The sequence below is a fragment of the Ceratina calcarata genome, unplaced genomic scaffold (genome assembly GCF_001652005.2).
Source record: "Ceratina calcarata isolate Rehan_Ccalc_2016 unplaced genomic scaffold, ASM165200v1 scaffold390.2, whole genome shotgun sequence".
NCBI classification, from domain to species: Eukaryota; Metazoa; Arthropoda; class Insecta; order Hymenoptera; family Apidae; genus Ceratina; species Ceratina calcarata.
In genome coordinates, this window is record NW_017162324.1 from 181,609 (window position 1) to 196,007 (window position 14,399).

The window sequence follows — 14,399 nt, forward strand, 5'->3', positions numbered from 1 at the left end:
GAATACAATTGTCTATAATAATCGTCGCGTACTAGAAAAAAGCAATCGTTCATCGCGTATGAGGCAACATCAGTGAAAGTTTTCGCGCTACAGTAACTACACAGAAAGAGAGATTTCTAATCTGCGAATCACATCTCTAGAAACGGAACACGAGTAATAAATTCAATTAGAAAAGACCTTTATTAAAATCAATTAATAATTGGGAAATTCGATCGAACTTTTAAATCATACATCACAATCATAACAATTGCTGCTATTCCACCGCGATGAAATTTCATCGAATTTAATAAATAACTACCTGAATTGCTTTTCATTGAATCAATCAGTACATGAAACACTGTATCAATTACCTTATCAAATGTGGCATCAATCAATTGTACCATTCTATTACAATAATCGTTATATGAAATATCTTTTTATGGCCAAAATGATGGAACTAGATGAAGAGTCTAAATATTGTCATTTGTTGAAAGGTGAAATCGATGGAAAGGAGTAATAAGCGGAAGGCGTGCGAGCGCATAAATCATTCCGCGCGGAAGGACGCATTCTCAGTCGCGTCGGGACAGACTCGACTCGGTCGATTCATTGTAAGACCTCCGCGGAATGCGGATTATCCGTTGCGCGCCTCTAAACGCACGCTGCGACCGTACCCACGGATAGCTACCTATTCTCTCGACGCGTGCTCGGTAATTTCGCTGCTCGATTAATCCGCAATCGCGATCGCGGCTCCGCTCGTCCCGCATACAAAACGCGTTACGAGAATGAGACTGCGTGATCAGAGCCACGTGGACGAATTACAAGATCAGTCTAGCGAACAGGGTTGGAAATACAGTTATTCCACGTGAAATTGACGGAGGACTTGCAGAAATTGATACGAGAAGGATCATTTTGAAGTCGTTGTCAATTGGTTACGATTCATGCATTATAAGAATGCATATCAAATACAGGGTGTCCCAATATGTACACACAACCGTGGAGTAATTATTTAATTTCGAAATTCTTATTTTTCTCCTTTTGAATTGATAATGCACTAGCTCATTGTAATTCATTCATGATAATTTATGAATCAGTGATTCTATAACCACAGTGATTCTATAATAAGATCGAATGAAAGTTGGACTTCTAACTTGCCAGACTGAATCACTGTTCTATTTTTCAAAGCTATTTTTGTTTGAGGAGAGAATAGAACTTTCAGGCTCTACAACCTTGAATGATTCAGTTATTTGCTCTCAAAAAGATAGAGAGAAAGACAGTCTCGTTATAAGAATCGAACAAATATTGACTCATGAATTTCATACTTTTATCTTGATGTAGAATTTCATTCCTGATGTGGACTAATTAAGGACGATATTCTTCACTAATATCATTGGCTAATTCGGTGTCAACGTCATTCAACGGTTGAATTTCTATTGCGTAAGACAGAATCAGTGAACAAGGTACACGATAGAGAACGAGGGTTATAACATTCTGCGTCTTAACTCGTTCGCGGCTTTATGTTCGCGTAAGCATGGATTTCGCGCTGAATGCGCTAAAGTTGGTCGTGAGCTGATTAAGCTTAATAGCGAGACGTGTTTGCTAAATCTGTTTAGAGTCGAATTCACGAGTACATTTGCAATTCGGATTATTGTTCACACATAGACTCAATGGAATCTTTTGAACAAAATATTCGATATGTATTACAAAAACTTAAAAGAAAAATCTTCTTTCCAATTTTCATTGAAAACATACATAGTTCTTTATGATAATTAATTAGACTTTCTACGTCAGTATCATGGATTTTGGTTAATGTGTGGAATGAGGGAAATTAAAGTCATCACTTTATTAATTTCGAAGTAATTAAGATAATTCAAATCTCCGAATTTTTCCATTTCTGCTTACTTGCATGTAACTGACTGCATTTATGAGTTGATTAATTGATTTTTTCTCCGCTTTTCTTTCATTACTTATTTATGTATGGGTTTGTAAAATTGGAGTGAATGAATAATCTGGGGCATAAAATGTCTCTCGTTAATTAAAGAGATTCTGAATGGATGTAACAGATCAAGAGGCGTGGCGAAGGAAAAAGTCGATCGGCGTTTTCTAATTTTCCCCGAGGTGCAGCATCGAGTACGCATTATTATGCGCGAAACGGTGCATCCTCTCGCGTGCGACGATGCATCGTCTCGTTTACCGGTCGGAATTCGGGTCACCCGTTAGAGACAGTCTCGTGCGAGTCCTACGACTCGGCGGCGTTTCCCAACCGCTGCGTTTCCCACGAAAACCTATGCTAATCGGTCTCGACGCCGCGACAATTGCGACGCTTTTCCGCGCGATCGGTTCCCGTCACGGTTTTCCGCTTTTCAGGCCGATCGAATATTATAGCGCAGGTGTCTGGGTAATTGTTAATTAGAGCTCGTTCACCTTCGTTCACTTCAGCGATTGGCAATGGTTTCAAAACCAAATCTAAACGGATCTGTTAGTGTCGGGGAAAAACAATTTTGTAAAAGTTGACCCAGTTTCGTTTTTATTCAATCATCCTTTATACGAGGCGGAAATTGAATTGTATGTTGGAAACAAATTTTCAAAGGAAAAAGTACCGTAACAAAGTCGAAAAACTAACTGTAGATTTTATGCATTTATAGCAAAAACAGGTACACATATGAAAAAGAAAAAATATACATAAAGTGTATAAAGTATCAACAGGAAAATGCATGCCATGATGTTTATTATTTGTTTACAAAGATTAAAGGATATTGTTATTAAATATAATTTCTTAAATTGATGTCCTAAAAGTTTTAGTTTCCATAAAAATTCTGTAAATTATTTTCGGAGAGAATTAGAATTTCAGTTGGCATCTGTGCAATGTTAACAGAGAGAGAAGGTGCCGTGCAGCTGTGATAGCGTCTCAGTCACATTTTTCTTGTTCGCGAGGATCGCGTGCTGATAATACCCAAGCATCATTGAGATTCCTTAAAACGTTACGTTCAGCTATCGACAAATAATCTAACTGTTTCGCATAATTACCTCTTGTGAAACCTCTTACATGAACAACTTCCTGTTAAAGCAGTTCTTACCAAACTATGTTAATCAATAAATCGTTAATAAATGACAATTATGAAAGTATGAAAATACTATGCAAATTTTAACGTTACAGTTAACTAAATTAATTTGGTTTTTAGTTGAAAAGTAGCCATGAATTCTGAGTTATATCTAAAAACTAATGAAAATTAAACATTTAAGATGTTCCACTCTTTAATAGATGGCTGTCGTCATAAAAGAATTGTCCGAGACTTTAACTTGCTTTTAATCCGTTGCAATAAACCAACAATAACGGGTGAAACCAGCTAACTGCTATTAATGAATGCACAAATAAAACGAATTAATAAATGAATTAATTGTTATTAAAAATAATCGAAGTTCATGACAGAATAAGTAATAAAATCATTGAATGCAATTAATCTCGTTTTATCTGCATATGTGACCCATCAATAAAATCTATACATACACCAGGAGAGTGAAAAAAATGGGAACCTTCACGTACGAAATTTTTCAATTTAAACACGAATGCAACGCATCGTTTATTTAAACTTCCAATCGCGCATGGTTTAGCTCTATTTATTTATCCGCTTCGTTGACTTCTTTCATTTCAGCTCTGACATCGCTTGTTCGAATAATTCATTTGAATTAGCTATCCGAGTTTCGGGAAACAGACACGTGTGTGTTAATTGTTTTAGCTGCGAGAGCTCTTTTAATTTTCGATATCAATCGAATGCGAATTTTCTATAATTGTTGTAATTTCACGGATCGCCAATTGGGGAGGCAAGGATGAAACCATGGCGTAAACAATCGTTAACCGCGCATCGTTGGTTATCGGGAAAAAATATGCAAGACGGGGTCGAAGCGACCACGAAAACCACGGCTCGCGGCACGAATTTGTTTTCGCACGCTCGTTGCAATTAAACGCCGTTAATTGAATACCGGTAGACCGCCGAACGTTTACGAATCTAATTGCGTAATTTCCTCGTGTACGTATAACTGCGTTTCATAACGAAGTACCGTCTTCAGGAGAACCGGCGTTTCACAAACACGCAATTTATTTTAATTTAATTTAATACAAGCCAAGGTATTATCTTTCTTGAATTCCATAAATAGTGCTTCAGTTATCTTTATTTAAATGAATCTACTATACTTTAAAACATGTCATATACAGGGTGAGAGTCGCAGCATGACGACCTCGAATAACTCGTAAGATATTCGTCGTACGATGAAACATTTTAAGGATATTATAGATTATACAGTGTGTCCCAGAACTAATACTACGCCCGAAAATGAGGAGGAGCTGAGGTGATTTTAAACCACTTTTTCCTTTGTGAAAAAGTTGTCCGAGGCGTGGTTATTGAGTTATTAACAAAAATCCCCGAATGTTGTACAAGTCGTCACGTTACGAGTCGTTCACAGGATTGTGAAGATTGGAATTGGATTATGTGAGTGCGAATAAAAGGTATTTATGATGTACAAAAAAATTCCTTAATTAAAGGGACCGGCACGCGCCTTAAATGGCAAAGCAGAGAATTTAATTAAGCGTTCTTGTAAGTTGGATCAGCGTCGTTTAATTAGCTCCATTCACGACTCTCCCTATCGATCTTCTCGAATCGGAAGAATTTTCATTTCCTCGGAACAACGTTTCACGTTATATCGGGAGCTTAGCTTATTACCGTTCGTATTATGCCCGGCGAACACGTGTGCAGTTAACACACGAGTGCGCATAGGCCATAACCAGCGACGCACTCTGTTTGTCCCCGGATCCGGATGCACCTGCCGCAAACTGCATACCCAAGCGCGTATCACGTAATACAGGGGTTACGCAAACGTAATGACCAACGATATACTATGTATGCGTGTACAGTATTTAACTGGACATTCGTAAAAATGACACAAGAATAATCTAACGGAGTACTGGGAAATCACTGTTCCATATAAAACAGAATCCAGGTTATTATGTAAGACCGTAAACTCTTTTGTCTCCGGTCTTGAATCACTTGCAGTACGAGACCTTTAAATTGATATTATTATTTCTATACTTTCAAGTTTAATTCAGACTTGCTATTGTTTAATTCGTAAGAAATAAGAATCAAAGAAAAATTTTATAAGCAGATTAATTGTACGTACAGACAATATAAAAAGATATCAAAAAACGTATAAAAAATGGAAAATATAAATTGCGGTATATTCATAAGAATCTGCAAAATCTTTTCAAGAAAGGATGCCAAGAATGAAAATAAAAAGAATACATCGCATAACTTAAACGATGATAAAACAGCAAGTTAAGCAAGCAATCACGTATGAGAAGAAATGTAGATACGTTTTACGTCGCGTTGCAAAGTTTCTTCTAGGTCGACTGCCATAACCGAAGACGTTACACCATTAAACGAGGAAAGTTTCCGGGAAAACGAAGCGGGCAAGAAAAACACGGTCGAATAAGGCAGTTAAACGGTTACATAAATTCCAGCCGGTAGACGAGATAGCAGGTTGAACAGTTCCCTCTGATTCATTTGATGTTTCTAACCGCGTTAACAGGCGTGATCGTTAAGGGAGCAGACTTTATCGTTCCATTAGCATCTCAGGCCAGTATACATTTTAATTAATGCCCACCAGGAGGTATTCGTACGTACGCGCACGCGGCAGCAGGCGTTAATTGCGCGTTATCACGGTTAATTGCTTCTTAAACCTTTTCGAGCCGCGGCGCGCGCTTTTCAGAGCCAAAGGTAGGAAGAAGAGCGTTTAACTCGAAAGGGTTCCGCGCGTTTTCACTCGCGACTTCCAATTCACGTTTCAAACAGTCTTCTTTTTACCGTACCGCATCGCGATCGAGCCTCTGATAGAACGATCTTTTTCTCCGCGAACACAAAGCGGAATTTTAATCGACATTCGCAATTTCAATAGCGAGCGATGGTAAATTTCATGAACGATATTACTTCCGATTGAATATAACGCAATCGGATTCGAACATCTGGCTTAATAATGAGTGAACAGTTTGACAAATTTCCAAAATCGGAAATTCACTCGTCACAGTTAAATTAATTTAAACCGTGTAATGCGATTACGACAAGAGTGCTCTTATTTATTCTGATTCATCTACATTCATATAGGATGGAATGACTAATTAGAATTATCTAAATATCTCCCTTAATTACTCTTNTATTTTCGGAGAGAATTAGAATTTCAGTTGGCATCTGTGCAATGTTAACAGAGAGAGAAGGTGCCGTGCAGCTGTGATAGCGTCTCAGTCACATTTTTCTTGTTCGCGAGGATCGCGTGCTGATAATACCCAAGCATCATTGAGATTCCTTAAAACGTTACGTTCAGCTATCGACAAATAATCTAACTGTTTCGCATAATTACCTCTTGTGAAACCTCTTACATGAACAACTTCCTGTTAAAGCAGTTCTTACCAAACTATGTTAATCAATAAATCGTTAATAAATGACAATTATGAAAGTATGAAAATACTATGCAAATTTTAACGTTACAGTTAACTAAATTAATTTGGTTTTTAGTTGAAAAGTAGCCATGAATTCTGAGTTATATCTAAAAACTAATGAAAATTAAACATTTAAGATGTTCCACTCTTTAATAGATGGCTGTCGTCATAAAAGAATTGTCCGAGACTTTAACTTGGTTTTAATCCGTTGCAATAAACCAACAATAACGGGTGAAACCAGCTAACTGCTATTAATGAATGCACAAATAAAACGAATTAATAAATGAATTAATTGTTATTAAAAATAATCGAAGTTCATGACAGAATAAGTAATAAAATCATTGAATGCAATTAATCTCGTTTTATCTGCATATGTGACCCATCAATAAAATCTATACATACACCAGGAGAGTGAAAAAAATGGGAACCTTCACGTACGAAATTTTTCAATTTAAACACGAATGCAACGCATCGTTTATTTAAACTTCCAATCGCGCATGGTTTAGCTCTATTTATTTATCCGCTTCGTTGACTTCTTTCATTTCAGCTCTGACATCGCTTGTTCGAATAATTCATTTGAATTAGCTATCCGAGTTTCGGGAAACAGACACGTGTGTGTTAATTGTTTTAGCTGCGAGAGCTCTTTTAATTTTCGATATCAATCGAATGCGAATTTTCTATAATTGTTGTAATTTCACGGATCGCCAATTGGGGAGGCAAGGATGAAACCATGGCGTAAACAATCGTTAACCGCGCATCGTTGGTTATCGGGAAAAAATATGCAAGACGGGGTCGAAGCGACCACGAAAACCACGGCTCGCGGCACGAATTTGTTTTCGCACGCTCGTTGCAATTAAACGCCGTTAATTGAATACCGGTAGACCGCCGAACGTTTACGAATCTAATTGCGTAATTTCCTCGTGTACGTATAACTGCGTTTCATAACGAAGTACCGTCTTCAGGAGAACCGGCGTTTCACAAACACGCAATTTATTTTAATTTAATTTAATACAAGCCAAGGTATTATCTTTCTTGAATTCCATAAATAGTGCTTCAGTTATCTTTATTTAAATGAATCTACTATACTTTAAAACATGTCATATACAGGGTGAGAGTCGCAGCATGACGACCTCGAATAACTCGTAAGATATTCGTCGTACGATGAAACATTTTAAGGATATTATAGATTATACAGTGTGTCCCAGAACTAATACTACGCCCGAAAATGAGGAGGAGCTGAGGTGATTTTAAACCACTTTTTCCTTTGTGAAAAAGTTGTCCGAGGCGTGGTTATTGAGTTATTAACAAAAATCCCCGAATGTTGTACAAGTCGTCACGTTACGAGTCGTTCACAGGATTGTGAAGATTGGAATTGGATTATGTGAGTGCGAATAAAAGGTATTTATGATGTACAAAAAAATTCCTTAATTAAAGGGACCGGCACGCGCCTTAAATGGCAAAGCAGAGAATTTAATTAAGCGTTCTTGTAAGTTGGATCAGCGTCGTTTAATTAGCTCCATTCACGACTCTCCCTATCGATCTTCTCGAATCGGAAGAATTTTCATTTCCTCGGAACAACGTTTCACGTTATATCGGGAGCTTAGCTTATTACCGTTCGTATTATGCCCGGCGAACACGTGTGCAGTTAACACACGAGTGCGCATAGGCCATAACCAGCGACGCACTCTGTTTGTCCCCGGATCCGGATGCACCTGCCGCAAACTGCATACCCAAGCGCGTATCACGTAATACAGGGGTTACGCAAACGTAATGACCAACGATATACTATGTATGCGTGTACAGTATTTAACTGGACATTCGTAAAAATGACACAAGAATAATCTAACGGAGTACTGGGAAATCACTGTTCCATATAAAACAGAATCCAGGTTATTATGTAAGACCGTAAACTCTTTTGTCTCCGGTCTTGAATCACTTGCAGTACGAGACCTTTAAATTGATATTATTATTTCTATACTTTCAAGTTTAATTCAGACTTGCTATTGTTTAATTCGTAAGAAGTAAGAATCAAAGAAAAATTTTATAAGCAGATTAATTGTACGTACAGACAATATAAAAAGATATCAAAAAACGTATAAAAAATGGAAAATATAAATTGCGGTATATTCATAAGAATCTGCAAAATCTTTTCAAGAAAGGATGCCAAGAATGAAAATAAAAAGAATACATCGCATAACTTAAACGATGATAAAACAGCAAGTTAAGCAAGCAATCACGTATGAGAAGAAATGTAGATACGTTTTACGTCGCGTTGCAAAGTTTCTTCTAGGTCGACTGCCATAACCGAAGACGTTACACCATTAAACGAGGAAAGTTTCCGGGAAAACGAAGCGGGCAAGAAAAACACGGTCGAATAAGGCAGTTAAACGGTTACATAAATTCCAGCCGGTAGACGAGATAGCAGGTTGAACAGTTCCCTCTGATTCATTTGATGTTTCTAACCGCGTTAACAGGCGTGATCGTTAAGGGAGCAGACTTTATCGTTCCATTAGCATCTCAGGCCAGTATACATTTTAATTAATGCCCACCAGGAGGTATTCGTACGTACGCGCACGCGGCAGCAGGCGTTAATTGCGCGTTATCACGGTTAATTGCTTCTTAAACCTTTTCGAGCCGCGGCGCGCGCTTTTCAGAGCCAAAGGTAGGAAGAAGAGCGTTTAACTCGAAAGGGTTCCGCGCGTTTTCACTCGCGACTTCCAATTCACGTTTCAAACAGTCTTCTTTTTACCGTACCGCATCGCGATCGAGCCTCTGATAGAACGATCTTTTTCTCCGCGAACACAAAGCGGAATTTTAATCGACATTCGCAATTTCAATAGCGAGCGATGGTAAATTTCATGAACGATATTACTTCCGATTGAATATAACGCAATCGGATTCGAACATCTGGCTTAATAATGAGTGAACAGTTTGACAAATTTCCAAAATCGGAAATTCACTCGTCACAGTTAAATTAATTTAAACCGTGTAATGCGATTACGACAAGAGTGCTCTTATTTATTCTGATTCATCTACATTCATATAGGATGGAATGACTAATTAGAATTATCTAAATATCTCCCTTAATTACTCTTGTATAAAAAAAACTTCTTAAAGTCACTCCGTTTCAAAGTACATATGAATTGTTGGATAAGCTTCATTTTTGGTTCCACCATTTCACGAGATATTAAAGTTACCGACATTTTTTTAAACAGAATTCTATATCTATTTTTCGACAGACATGTGCAGCGTGAATAGACAAATTCACTGCGAAACTTTCTACTTACTAACACGTTTTTTTTATGGAATACTAAATAAGGGATACGTACTTTGTTATCCCATACGGAGAACCTTAATTTCTTTAATTGTGCGCGATTGCGACAGGCTTCTCAATGAGAAACCCGTTACTTTTGACGGACAGCCAGAAGAGAATACGAAAAGGAACAAGAAAATATTAGCATACAGTGGAATATCCGTGTTGCACGGTTCAGCAGGAAATTTACGTCACGCGAGTCTCGCAACCGCGAATGAGACGGGTGTAATCGGGCTGGATTGAAAGTATAGAATAAATTGGCTGACCAGAATTTCTCGCAGTTTGTTTATCCCATTAAATATTGAAAAACAGTCACGTATTCATAACATGCAAGTTCGTTTAAATAAAAGATCTTCACAAAATAAACGTTTCTTTTACAACTATATAGATATAACAATATCACTAATACTTGGTTCCTTTACATTCACTAATAGTGATTTACGTATAATAAGAACATTATGTAATAATCTAGACGACAAGCACAATTGGTACATTTCGATTTCCATTCCCATTACGAACAATCCTCTTACGGACACGTAACCGAAACGCGGCAGGGTCCGCGGATTCAGTCTCAATTTCCTCGATCGTTTACCAGTGCCGCTTATCTGCGCTCGGCTGTTCTCCGTTATTGCGATCATTTCGCGGGCATAGAATTCAATCTCCTTATCGGGTCGCGTGGTTGCGTCCTCTCAACGAGCAACGTTATTTCAACCCCCGGAGGATACAAGACAGGACGCAGTCCGAGGAAAGAAGAGTGAGAGAGAGAGAGAGAGAGAGAGAGAGAAGAGGGTCAGTGCATCCGCATCGGGACGTTCGGGACAAAATTGCTTTTGACCTGGCGGTACGGAAAGGACTCCCCTTAGCCCACGGGTAACGAGATTTCACGAGGGCATGTGCACACGAACTCTTTTCGTCGGTTGCCACCCCTCGGTGCACGCATCCCCGCCGGAAAAGAAAGGAAACCGAGCGAACGTGCCTGTTTTCGCATTCGAATGAACCGAACGGCCGGTGATTGTCCAGAAACTGTCCATGGTTTAACGTTTAACTGAATTTCAGACCGAAGACGGTATGCGGAGAAAAATATAGTAAATCTGGACTTATAGTCAAGATATGCTACGCCTTACAGGTAATTAAAATTGAATTATTTATACTGCACATTTTAAACAAGCTAAGTGACTAGATTTGTCGCCAAAAGTGCTAATTCGGCAGTACCAGATGCCGAAATATTCCCTTTTCAGGACAATCATGACATTCTCAGATATAAGAACGTATTCGTATTCATCATCTTTGATTACATGTGAAAGCTTAAAGAATTCGCCTTAGCTCTCGAGAAGGGGTAGAGGAACGGATCGATGCATCTTTTATCCGTTGCACGCGATGATTCGTCTTTGACGACTCAACCTCAACAAGGATCTGACGTCTCGGTCCAGATCCCCCTTTTTTCAACTAGTACGCGCAGCTAGGGGCAAGGCCGACCTCAAAAGAGGTACTTCAGGTTCTTCTGTCCCGGAGTTTCCTAAAATTCGTTTCGGACTCGTTCCGCGTTTTTCGCGTCCACCCGCGTTCCGTTCTTTTTGGGCATCTCCTCGATTCCTTTGTAATCCGAAGTCCCTTTGTCAGAACGCCACAAAGAACTCTCCGCTCTTGTCCCCTCGTGTTTTCAGTCTCTTTTCGCGTCGCGTTTCCAAGATACTTTTACATACCCGTTTACATTTCAACTGCTATTTTATTCGCGTTTAGTTCCATGGAGTGAGCCGAGGGAGCAAAAGTTGCTATTTAATTGTGAACAACGAGAGTGTTTGTTGGCGAAGATCCCTTTCCGAGAAACCAAGTACTAAACGGAATCGAGTTCTTTAGTTCGATTAAAGTAACACAATTGAATCGCTTAGAACGGCTTAGGAAAGTTGGCTCTCGCTCTGAGAAAATCTTTCCGTACTAGTAAGATGGTGACGAATTAGTAAGATCAAATACCATCTTGTACAATAGTATAGAAACTATGAATTTCCTTTTACGTATCATTTACATACAGCAAATGTATAAAAAAAATTACAGAGATTGAAAAGTTTCAAGCTGTTTTGTACACACAAGAAGAAAATTCATAACACTCTTCTATTATTTTATTAACAAAATTAATTGTGTAATAAAAAATAATTCCAACCATGATCCTGTAATTGCCTTTGCCTCTAGACTAGAGTTTCATGAGACATAAATTGCTGACATTCTCGTTCTGGCCGCAATGTGTGCGTTTCTTTATTTAGACGACTCGAAAAACAGAGTGGTTAGCGGAACGAGTGAATCAACATTTCCAGCGGCAACGACAGCGTTATTTAGAATCTTCCTTGTTGCACATTCGTACGCGCGGTACACACGTCGCTTGCAGCGGCAGTTTGCGCAACGCGTTAAAACTACCCCTTTCCCGGACTTGCGGGAGAAAAAAGCACCGCGGTCACATCGTTTCAATTTGCTTCCCATCTCTCTCCTCCGCTCGCAAATCCTTCATATTCCTCGCGCAATCCATTCCGCCGCGATGTTAATTTTTAAGGTCGCGATAAAAGAACCACTCGCTTAAGTTTGCGACTTTAATGAAGCCATTCGACGTCTTTCGAGATTTCAGACTGCTATTAACCCATTTCCGTTGTTAGTATACATATATACTATTTTTCTGCTCTTTATCATCACAGTAGTACCGAATTATCGTTTCATGTATTGCATCAATTAAATGAAACGATGTATCAATTATTATAGTATATCAATCAATAGTATATCAATGAATCATTATATGAAACGCCATATCAAATTTTTTATCAAGCATCATGATAAATAATTATAACATGAATATATTGTTTTAATTTTTGTTGCAATGTCCACAGTTTGCATATTATGCAAATGGGTTAATCAAGCTTTCGTTCAACGAAGAGTCTAATATCACGTTCCCTCTTTTTATCTCAAGATCATGAAAAACTAAAGCGATGTTGTTTCGCCTGGGAATCACTAAAAACTAAAAGCTGCTCAAAGAAGATCACGACGTTCTAAAGTCCCGTTTCTGTAAATTCGACTAGGGAACTTGCCCCCTAGGAATAAAAAATGTATAACACTTACAGTTTCGTTGACGCCACTCTGCACGAACGACTCTCTTGCCACTCCTCTCTTCAGGTTTCCTGTAACAGTGCAGAGAAGATTGCTGAGAAAAGAGTCCACGTGTGTACTTTGGTACAGAGATTTACCGAACAACAGGCAGGAAGTTCGAGACGGAACGAGTCTCGTTCCATTTCCATGGACCGCCAGAGACAAAACCGATCGTAATAACGAGTAGGAATCGCGTGCATGAACGAGCCAGTGAATTTCCGGATTATTATTCGGTTCGAGCTGCGTGACACGAGCATTGATCTAGTCGTTGCGATCATAGTGACTGGGAAAACGAGAATACGAAATGTAGTCAGCATACTCGAATCCACGAGGCCAACAATTAACCCATAACGCGTTTCGATCCTCGTCTATTGTTCCCCAGGGAAAACTCGACAGGGGACAGATAACGAGATGTGCCCGAGATCCCTCAATGGAGGCTGAACGCTAGAGATTGTGGAAGACCCGAAGCTTGACAAACGTACGTGAGTATTAATAGTAGTAAAATTTATTATAAAATAAAACATAAACAGTTCGGGACAAAATTGCTTTTGACCTGGCGGTACGGAAAGGACTCCCCTTAGCCCACGGGTAACGAGATTTCACGAGGGCATGTGCACACGAACTCTTTTCGTCGGTTGCCACCCCTCGGTGCACGCATCCCCGCCGGAAAAGAAAGGAAACCGAGCGAACGTGCCTGTTTTCGCATTCGAATGAACCGAACGGCCGGTGATTGTCCAGAAACTGTCCATGGTTTAACGTTTAACTGAATTTCAGACCGAAGACGGTATGCGGAGAAAAATATAGTAAATCTGGACTTATAGTCAAGATATGCTACGCCTTACAGGTAATTAAAATTGAATTATTTATACTGCACATTTTAAACAAGCTAAGTGACTAGATTTGTCGCCAAAAGTGCTAATTCGGCAGTACCAGATGCCGAAATATTCCCTTTTCAGGACAATCATGACATTCTCAGATATAAGAACGTATTCGTATTCATCATCTTTGATTACATGTGAAAGCTTAAAGAATTCGCCTTAGCTCTCGAGAAGGGGTAGAGGAACGGATCGATGCATCTTTTATCCGTTGCACGCGATGATTCGTCTTTGACGACTCAACCTCAACAAGGATCTGACGTCTCGGTCCAGATCCCCCTTTTTTCAACTAGTACGCGCAGCTAGGGGCAAGGCCGACCTCAAAAGAGGTACTTCAGGTTCTTCTGTCCCGGAGTTTCCTAAAATTCGTTTCGGACTCGTTCCGCGTTTTTCGCGTCCACCCGCGTTCCGTTCTTTTTGGGCATCTCCTCGATTCCTTTGTAATCCGAAGTCCCTTTGTCAGAACGCCACAAAGAACTCTCCGCTCTTGTCCCCTCGTGTTTTCAGTCTCTTTTCGCGTCGCGTTTCCAAGATACTTTTACATACCCGTTTACATTTCAACTGCTATTTTATTCGCGTTTAGTTCCATGGAGTGAGCCGAGGGAGCAAAAGTTGCTATTTAATT

General features: G+C 39.2%; 1 protein-coding gene across 1 annotated transcript in view; it reads right to left on the bottom strand.

Moving 5' to 3' along the window:
* The window catches only part of Tpst (tyrosylprotein sulfotransferase), a 114,471-nt gene extending 101,539 nt beyond the window's left edge, over positions 1–12,932 (bottom strand). The window contains exon 1 of the mRNA XM_018026845.1: positions 12,873–12,932. The gene's annotated coding sequence lies outside the window, so the exon portion shown is untranslated. The remainder of the gene's footprint in view (positions 1–12,872) is intronic.
* Positions 12,933–14,399: the final 1,467 nt, after the last annotated feature.